The sequence below is a fragment of the Dunckerocampus dactyliophorus genome, chromosome 15, assembly GCF_027744805.1.
Source record: "Dunckerocampus dactyliophorus isolate RoL2022-P2 chromosome 15, RoL_Ddac_1.1, whole genome shotgun sequence".
Classification (NCBI taxonomy): Eukaryota; Metazoa; Chordata; class Actinopteri; order Syngnathiformes; family Syngnathidae; genus Dunckerocampus; species Dunckerocampus dactyliophorus.
In genome coordinates, this window is record NC_072833.1 from 25,977,980 (window position 1) to 25,988,683 (window position 10,704).

A 10,704-nucleotide genomic window follows, 5' to 3' on the forward strand; every position below is an offset into this window, starting at 1 on the left:
ATGGCGGAGTGCACCATTTTCTTCAAAGCGATTGATTGTGAGAACATCACTCGGCCCTTGTTTTATGGGGACAGATGGAATCTGTGAAAAGGGGTACTATTCTCACATGTTACTGAGTGCAGTTGTAGTCTTCAATGGTGCACAACCTTCATAATGTCACTCACATTCCAGAACAAGTACACATGGCTGATGGCCAACCCCTTCCCATCCAGTGTCAGTTTATTTTTAGCTTCCTGGAGGAGATCCGTCAAATGCTGTGGGATTTTAAGGTAGAGCAGAGTGATGTTAGTGTCGGTGTACAACTCAAACTGGGCAAGACATACACAGAAGAAAAATAAAGTAAAGACAGACATTGATTTTTTAGTATTGTGATGACAGTTTGTCTAATGGCTTTTATGAATATGTTTTGGTGTACTCATAAAACAGGTCTACCTCTCCTAAGTTGGCTGTGCCTGTTCTCTACCACTAGGGGTCATATTTGCATGGTACATTGATGTTCAAACAAGCTTTACTGCACTGATCCTGTCCATGATGGCTGTGGGCAATTTACCTCGCAGTTCTCCTAACACCTTAAAGGACACCGGGAATCCATTCATGTTGGCCAGGGTCTTCATTGTTATTACACGCAGAGCCTCTTTCCCTGTGGTCCGGGAAAACACAACACACAAGCAAGTGGTAACATAATGCTGAGCAACTGAAAAACAATGTCCTTGAAAAGAAAACTCACCAGGTAACATTTGGAGATCAAGAATTTCTTGTCTTCATTCAATGTACCTGTCATGACCTTGTCAGCTGGAAGACAAGCCACCACAAGGTCTATCATTATGTTGGTGAGTCATAAATACAACAAACAATTGACTATTGAGAGAACAGGTAGAACAAAAGGCCGCAGCTTTGACTCACTGGGATGGAATATTAATAGGTTAATTGTGGATATTGTGTGCCTTGAGACTATTGCGATTATGGCTACAATTCTGTTGTAGTTCACAACTTGTTCACAACTTGTACAGTACTTGTACTGTGAATGGATGATGACCACGGAAACATTGTTGGAGAATTGGAGCAGTCTGTTGAGTTGCAACAGCGCCTTTGCATCTGAAAGGGAGGGCAGCAGCAAGGGCAGCTCATGAACCGTGATACCGGCTGGCAGGGCGGGATCATGCACCAGCACGGGTGCCAAAATGCAGTGAGACAGCAGACATTTTAGCTTCTCTCTGGAAACAAATGAATGACATGCAGCAAGACAATGAACAGCGGGTGACTCAAAATGAGTTAGATGCATGTTTTTTTTTGGACAGCGATGATGCTCTTGATGTGCAGCACGTGTTTAACATGCCTAATCAACCGAGAGGAAGTCAAGCACACAAGACAGATGTCAATTTTGTATGTGTTTGAATTTGAAATGTTTGCTGGCAGTCAATGGTCATTCATCTAAAGCAGGGTATCTCAAACTGGGGTCCACCAGGCATAGGTTGGGCATCCACAAATTCTTTTGCAGTTAATCGAGTTACCCTGTGGCGTATCGTTAAAAATTGCATAAATATATGACGATTCCAATAATTCTGAGCTAAAACAACTCAACATTCGGGTTAATGAATTTAAAATGCTGACATTAGACACACCCGGAAAATTGAGTGTGCAACTCCTGCTGCTCTACATATGTAACACCATGGATAAATATTTCAATGCATCAACAATAGTTGACCCAATTAAGCAAGCTTTAGACCAGGGGTGCCCATTACGTCGATCACAAGCTACCGGTCGATCACGAAGGTAGTTTGCGTCGATTGCATAAACATCACTTTGTAGATGTTATCACCCAGCTGACATTTATCTCCCCCCCGATTCGCTGTTGCTCCTTCACGGCCAAAATTAAGTGGTGAGCAGACGTCTCAAGCTACACACGGAGATGCAACTTTCATCTTTATTATTCTTATTACGGTTAAACTTACTCAGTGGTAAGATGCCTATGTTTATAACAAAAGTTAGCCGTTCACTTGTAGCAGTTAATTATGTAGAAAAAAATTATTGTTTGATGGCTTTGTTTCGCATCCTAAACTCCACTATAGAAATGCGTGTTTTCTACACTTACGTTTCTTAAACTATTACCTCATGAAAAATGAAATGTGCCCATTGCTGAAAACTTTTTAATATGTTGCCTTGACTTCAGCTGCATTGTCTTTCGCATAATCATTTTCATTTCTTGTGTATCTGTAATGTTTGATCGTAAATGCTAACTAAACTTGACACATGAACTGTGTGTATAGTGAGCGCTACTTAGCTATTTTGACTGAAAGTTATGTACACAACTATTGGGAAATTAAGTGTAATTATCTTTACTGAATCGTGTATTAGTGAATGATATCAACTACTTTGATTACCAGTACATTTTGAAACTGTGAATGTCAAATAGTAGACAATGCTATTTAGTATAGTAGTTTTAAAGTTTACCGGTTAGATTTTATATATATGTTGTATGTTTTATAGTAAGAGATAGATCACGTCAGCTTGTAACTTGCCTGCTGAAAAAGTGTGTGCACCCCTGATACACATGTACAACGAACATAAATATATATTTTTTCTTTGTTTGTAGTAGAGGTGGATCTTTGGGAATTGGTCATTTTAAAAGTAACTTGCAGGCTGAAAAGTGTGAGCACCTCTGCCTAAGAAAAAGTGGGTTCATTTGGACTGTTCCAGTCTTGTGATTGTTACTTGTTACTTGAAAATTAGAATTTGTTAATTTGTATGAAATATATGGTATTTAGATGGAAATGTTTGCAATAGAACTCATTCCTATGGCATCTAGTACAAATGGCAGAATTGTTTTGTTGGCATGAGGATTTTAAGGGGTCCCGTAGAAAATTTCCTCTCCTGTAAAGGGTCCCAAAAGGTTTTGAGAACCCCAGTTCTAAACCAATGGTACACTCTCCACAGCAGCTGTCTGGCCACCGCCAGGTCACTCAGCAGGTTGGCATCTGTGCCATTCACCCACGTGTACACCAGATTGATTGGCATGGGCGTGCACTCTCTGCAAGAGAAACAGAAGATATGTAGCGATTGGCTAGGACTAGTTGGTCTGCATTACATAGGTGTGCATTGCTGTAGGTGTGTTTGGCACATTCTACTGCACGGTTCTGTTTTCTTGTGGGTTACAGTATCTTACCTGCTATGGTCTTCGGCAGCCAAGTCTAGTTCTTGGGACATGGAATGTCACTTCTCTGGTTGGGAAGAAACCCAAGCTTGTTGGAGAGGTTGAGACATTCCAACTTAAACATAGTCAGACTCATCTCGGCCCACAGTTTGGGGTCTGAAACCAAACTCCTCAAGAGGGGCTGGACTTTGTTCTACTCTGGAGTTGCTGCAGGGGAGATTCAAGATTCAAGATTCAAGAGTTTTATTGTCATATGCACAGTAAAACAGGTAGTTGTACTATGCAATGAAATTCTTGTTCTGTTCATTCTCCCAAAAATGAAAGAAAACACAAGAAAATGAATAAGAACAAAAAAAACACTAATATCAAAAAATTAAGCAACAAGAACAGAAGAGACATTAATACGAATAAATAAATAAACAAATAAATAAATAAAGTGTTATGAGTGTGTGCGTGTGTTGCGTGCGGCGTGTGTGAGTGCTTCATTGAGAAGCCTGATGGCCTGTGGGTAAAAGCTGTTTGCCAGCCTTGTGGTCCTGGACTTCAAACTCCTGCAGCGTCTGCCTGACGGTAGGAGTTTGAATAATGAGAGTTGTGGACGTGTGCTGTCCTTGATGAGGTTGTTTGTTCTTCGCAGGACTCAAGATTTATAAATGTCTTGCAGTGAGGGGAGGGCTGCCCCAACAATTTGCTGTGAGGTCTTTTTTTTATTTTTTAATTTTTATTTTTTTTATTTTGTAGCTTTTTTTTACGTGCTTTTTTACGTGCTGTGAGGTCTTGATCACCCGCTGGAGTGCCTTCCTATCTCGTGTTGTACACTAACCGTACCAAACAATGATAAGGTAAGGACACTTTCCATAGTGCATCTATAGAAGCAACTCATTATTTTGGTGGACATGCCAAATATCTTCAGTCTTCTCAGGAAGTACAGTCTCGTTTGGGACTTCTTGATAACTTGTTGGGTGTTGTGAGACCAGGTGAGGTCCTCGCTGATGTACAGTATGTGCCAAGGAACCTGAAGGTTTTCACCCTCTCCACCTCAGTCTCATCAATAAACAGGGGTCTATGCGGCTCCTTTTCCCTTGTTCTTGGGTCGATGATCATCTCTGTGGTCTTACCTGTATTGCAATGGGGATGTTATCATGACACCAAGCTATGAGGTCCGCCACCTCTCTTCTGTATGATGTTTCAACACCACCAGTGATCAGGCCAATGACACACCTAGTTACAGAGGGAGGGTGAAAGGCCAAGTGTGAGGAGCTTACCTGAGAGTTTGTGGGGGCTGACTGTATTGAATGCAGAGCTACAGTCTATAAATAGCATTCTGACATATGTGTCCTGTCCCTGTAGGTGCAAAAGGGCTGTGTGGATGGCAGTGTTGACTGCATCATCCGTGGACCGGTTCTGGCGATATGCAAACTGTAGAGGGTCCACAGTTGCCGGGATGCTCTTTTTGATGTGGGTCATGACTATTCTTTCAAAGCACTTCATAACAATAGGAGTGAGTGCTATAGGGCAATAGTCATTCAAGCAGGTCACGTTGGTCTTCATGGGTACGGGCACTATGGTGGCGGACTTAAAGCAGGTCGGTACAGATGCTTGTGCAAGCGACAGGTTAAATATGTCAGCAAGCACATCAGCTAGCTCTGATGAGCAAACCCGAAGTGCACGTCCTGAGATGTTGTCTGGGCCTTGTCGTGGGTTTGCTTTGTTCAGTGCACATCTGCTGATGCACATCTGCTGATGTCACCATCAGAGGTGAGGCCTGTGTGCTCCTCAAGCCCAGCCACCCTCTCTGCTGATCAGGAGTTTGGGTTTCAAAGCGGGCGTAGAACTCATTCAGCTCGTCTGTAAGTGTGGTTTGGCTGGATGTGGCTACACTACTCCGCTGTCGATACTCTGTGATGTTCTGAAGCCCCACCCACATGCGCCGAGGGTCTGAGGTGGACTAGTAACCCTGTAGTGTACTGTCTTTTGGGCGAGGTGGCGAACTGGTGTAGGCTTAATATTAATTCTCTGGCTCAGTGCGTCTGTGTTAGAGTCAACCCCATTGAACAAGAGGCTCTTTTTCCTCGGCCTTCGGGTTGGGGAAAGAAATATAAAATATTGAAAATACAGTCGCCCACTTGCAATAACGGGGATCTATTATCGCTCCTTGGCTCTATCAGGTTTTTTCAGAAATTAATTAATAAATGACGGCTGCTTCGTGGTATGACATTTGGAAATACAATTGATATGTAGTATTCTGGTCACTAGGCGGCAGTAATGACACAAAACAACCAACTGAGTTCAGTAATGTAGATTTCCCTCATTAGAGAGCGACTTTAAATTACAACTTACATTTAACAGGCTAAAACATGAGTGACATTACTGTGAAAATCAATAATTATGCTTAATTACTTTAATTACTACATTTATATGCTTCTTTCGGGCTTCGCTCTGCTGTCTCATCAACGGGTGTTGTAGCTCCTCTTACCCCTTCATTTCAAGTCTGGTCCCCGACCACACTTGGTTTCTAGGGCTGTAAGAGAATGGAGTACCCACTTCAGGTCAAAATGTGATGACGTCATAGAAAAGTAATCAGTAAAAATCTAACTGTCATAATGTGATTGATGAGTTGTAGACATATGTGAGTGTGGTCCTCTTTTTTTTCTTGCACATATGCGGAGAGATCATTTTGAAACTCCCGCTGTTTTCCTACAACTGGCTCTCAGGGGCATAGGAGTGACAGGGTGACGGAGGGGTCCCCGTTAGGTATAAGCATTTGGGGGCTCATAGTTTCCCGATTGATGAGTTGTAAATGTGTGATGGTGGTCCTCTTTTTTTTTGCACATTCATCACATTGTCAGGAGCAAAGGGGTGAGGAGGTGGGGGAAAAGGAAGGGGCGTGACTTTGTTATTTACTTTAGAATGTGAGTATTATTTTAAAGGGAATTGGTGGGCGTGGTGAAGGTGGTGAGAGGTGCGGAAATGTGTGGGATGTCTTATATAACGAGGAGTGTTTGAGTCAGACTATGAGTGACTGTTGGAAAAAATGGCAGTGTTCAGGAAAAGAGTCTGCATCTTGACGGGGGCCGCCTAGTGGTTAGTGAGTTTAGAGGCATGGGAGTAGTTCCCTTTGTCGATCTACACAGTCATGAATATATGGAACCAGAGGTTATGGAGCTGAGAATCTATTCTACTAAATTTGAAAAACTGAAGGTCTCCATTCAAGATCACATCAATTACATGCAGCATGTGCACGACCAAGGGGAAGTAGGACTTACGAGAATGTTGGCAAGCGGTGAGAACGGATTCGCTATTGCATGTAGAGGTTGGCTCTTTTCTCGTCGATTGTTCGAGATCACACATCTGGCTGCTGGTGAGATATGGCTCCTCTATTGCTAATACTGTCAAACCCAGGACAGTTATGGAGAAAGAGCAGGATGATTTCCCGATTCACCTTGCATTCAAGGTGGCAGACTTCCTAAAGCTTGGTGATCTCTTGAAAGAAATTAGCTTGTTTTTCACTGAAGATAGTGTGAAGCGGAGGCATGCCCTGCTGGAGAAGAGGTTAACCACTCGAACTGAAGACAATGTTGCAAGACTGAGGATAAGTAGTTATAACAGGTGAATAAATCTGAGCCCTGCTTTTGACAGAGCTGGAGGTTGATGGATTGGTCGGAAAAAGGTCTGTTTGTGAATTAGAGACTGACTCCGCGTGATTCTTTCACACATGCTGGCCTCCACCTTCTACAAAGACCTTCCAGTCCAGCCTCTCAAACTCGCCCGCCAGACTCTCCTCCCAGCAGACCTGCTTACCACCTCCTTCTACTAGGCCCCATCTACCAGACCCGCCTGTCAGACCCGCCTACCAGACACACACACTCGTTTTAAATTATAAATACATAGAAGTGGGAGTAGAGAAAGTACTTTACTTCATCATGGCTGATTTTTCCTCAGACAACACTGTGACCTCTCTTGCTGGAAACAACGTCAGCAGCAGCAGCTATGAAATTCAGGATAAAGAGCTTCTCAAGTGGCTGTCAAACATTTCTCAGACATCTTCAGGACACGTAGGATGTATAAACCACTTTTCCACAGCTATCAGGAGGATGATTCGATCCGTCTCACGCCATGTGAAGCATAAGAGTGCCAGACCGATCCCTACGCCTGTACGGTGAAGGGGAACAGCGTGACTGATCTGTCTGAAACGGTCTCTAAACGAGAGGTTGCAGAAGGCTCATCGATGTATACAGCCGGTTGTTTTGCCCAATCTCTCGACAATGGACAGAGCCAACGTACAGCTACCATGCGGACCTCCATCCTACTGTCCATACTGGGCGGATTATGACAGCGGCGAAGAGCCAACGCCTGCTACAGTCTTCACCATAGGAACACACAACGCGCTCCTGACGCCTCCTGACTCACCCCCGCCACAGTCTCCGCTAGCGGTGAGCGGTGGATTTCTAGACACTGTAAAGGCCTGTGTGGCTAGCGCCGTTCAAGTGGTGGTGCAGAAGCAGATAAAAAAAGACTGTTACGGCTGTGAAGTTGATCACCCTTCTCAATGTCAGCATCCCTGTCTCTATTCTCCAGAACCTGGATATTTCAACACTAACTTTAATCACTTAACAAAGAATTTGTTGACATGGGAATTTCTTCCAGCTCTTAAGTATACACTGGAGATACTTGGGTTAGACATACTGGATGCTAGAGTGGAAGGAGCAGTGGAGGCTTTTCTTTATGATCTGAAGCCTGAAGAAAACATTTTGAAGGTTGCAGAGATCAGGGATGTCTACATAGACGGCGACAAGGATAGGAAAGATTTGCGTTTCCTCGGTTTTTGGAATCCTTAATTCATCAAAATGGGGAATTATTATTTTAAACCATCCCCTAAACCAGTTGACAGTTTTCTTTTTGATATATCTGGCAAGCTGGGATGTTGACATAGAAGACTTGGAACGTTTTGAAAGAGTGATGGCCATTGTAAGGCATAAGGGTCCTTTACACCTTTGGCAGAATCTGGTGTATCTTGGGTCAAATTTAAACAGCGGTGGTTTTGAAGAAACATTACGGTGCATTATTGGGAATATTTCTATGGATAGTCTCAACTCTAGTCTTATGCATGTCTTGATTACCTATGTAGTCGATGTAGCAACAGGTGGACTGAAGAATGGAGGTAAAGTTGATGTTGATCACTTACTAAATGTATTACATGCTTCAATTTTTGAAAAAAAATATTTTTTGTTTTTTTTGGTTTAATATAAAACATGTACTGTAATCACTAAACATGTATTGTCATCACTAACCGTGTAATCACTAATCATGTCTGGTTTAAATAAAGTCAAACTCAAAACATTGTTGTATGATCTTTTCTGTTCACTAGTAGACATGACTTCAAAGAAGACAGAACACGTGCTGAAGAGTATATATTATGATCCTGCAAGAGCTGGATCTTATGGTGGGGTTGAAAGACTTCAAAAGTCTGTAGAAGAGCGGCCGGGAAAAAAAGTTAGCGGGGATGAAGTGCGAGACTGATTGTCAGCTCAAGATACGTATACAGTAGTACCTCGCATAACGTAAACCTCCTTTTACGTAAATTCCACTGAACATAAAGAATTTATGTCAAGTTTTTGCATCGTATTACGTAAGAAATTCCATATAACGTAAAGCGTCAAGTCGGTGCAAGTTCAGAAATTCAATTTGAATAGCTCGCGCGACGGAGAGAGGGAAGCATTTTCCATGACTAACAGAGTACACTTGGTGACGCCTTCTAACACTTCACGCTCTAATTGGCTGACTATCGGGGCACCGCCTACGCTCTCATCTCATTGGCTGATTAGTGGGGCACCGCCTACGCTCTTATCTCATTGGCTGATTATCGGGGCACCGCCTACGCTCTCATCTCATCGGCTGACTGTTACACCCACGGTGTAAGAAGGAGAGGTTCCGCAGGTCCTTCATACCGACCGCTGTCAGGCTCTACAACACCTGTACCACCTGAACCATGTTGTAGTCACTATGTCACTATGCATTCTTTACTTGCGTATCTTGCTTGCTGCTGTAACAAGTGAATTTCCCTGCTGTGGGATTAATAAAGTACTATACATACAGACTTATACAGTGTGTACGTGAGTTTGTGTGAGAAACAGGCTTCTCCCTTCAACCTCCCTTCCTCATCATAGTCACCCTTAAACTAGTTAATTGTTTTTGTTTTTCAGTTTTATTCATTTACAGTAATCTTATTTATTACCTTATTTTATATTAGAATGTTACTCTGCTATGTTGCTAACGTTTTCTTATATTTTCCCACCATATTTGAGATATAACGTAAACGTAAACGGATTATTTACGTTGTAGGGGCGTCTACTGTACCTTACACAAAACGACATTAAAAACTTATGTATACATGATACATGAAACCCCAAATGTTAATACCTAACAGGCCCTCCCACCTGGAACTCTGAGAATTATATGAGGTCATGCTGAGATCTCTGGAACTTTAAGAGAGTGGATTGAGACAAATGAGATTTTGTGAATCTGAGACACTGGAGAAATAAACCTTAGTTTCAGTTTGGTGTCACACAGATCTCAAAGTTGTCTAGGAGAAATTGATTAAACATTTATGAGATATAACTTTTTGAATTTTCCTTTTCCTCAGACTATATATACACACATATATAAATATAAATATAAATATAAATATATATATATATATGTATATATATATATATATATATACATATATATATATATGTATATACATACTGTATATTTAACATGGCTAGCTGCTAATACAAAAATATATTTGCCATCGTAATGAAACATGTGTGTTTATCTATCTTCAGAGCTTCCGCTGTAATTGCAAAATGCTCGTACAGACACATCATTCATTTGCTGTTGATATGCCACAACTGTCATGATGCTGTTTTTTGAGCAATCATGCTACCTGTGGCTTCTCCCAACTTTCCAGAACATGTGTCAATCCCCCTCCTCATGCATTTCTTAAAACACCAGAGGACTAGCTGTCTCCTTTTCCATGTGTCACACACAATTTGCTGTTGGTCACAATACACTAAGTCCCCTAGTAACGAACATCCGACGTGCGAACTTTTGGAGATATGAACAGAAGCCGACTATATTTTCATGCAGAGGTGCGGCTGAGACGCAAGACCTTGGTGGGAACCGTGGCAATGGGTAGGGCAGGCACTGGCAGCTTTCCCAGGCCACGGTACGACCAGGCTCGCGGCAATGAGAAGCGCCGACTTGTCCAAAATGAGATCCGGGCAGAGGTGGAGGAACAACGCTGCTGCAGGATGGTTGGCATGTCCAGGCAGGGGGCATGGACAAGGTGGGAGCATGTGGAACTGCGCAAACTGTCCTGGGCAGAGCTCTGGAGAGCGGAACCTCTGCGGACAAAGTTCCTCATACAGTCAGTGTATGACGTCCTTCCAAGTCCAGCTAATCTGGACACCTGGGGCCTGGCAGACACCCTAGAGTGCAAGCTTTGCCAGAGGAGGGGAACCTTGGAGCACATCCTGAGCTGTTTCCCAAAGGCTCTAGGGGAGGGG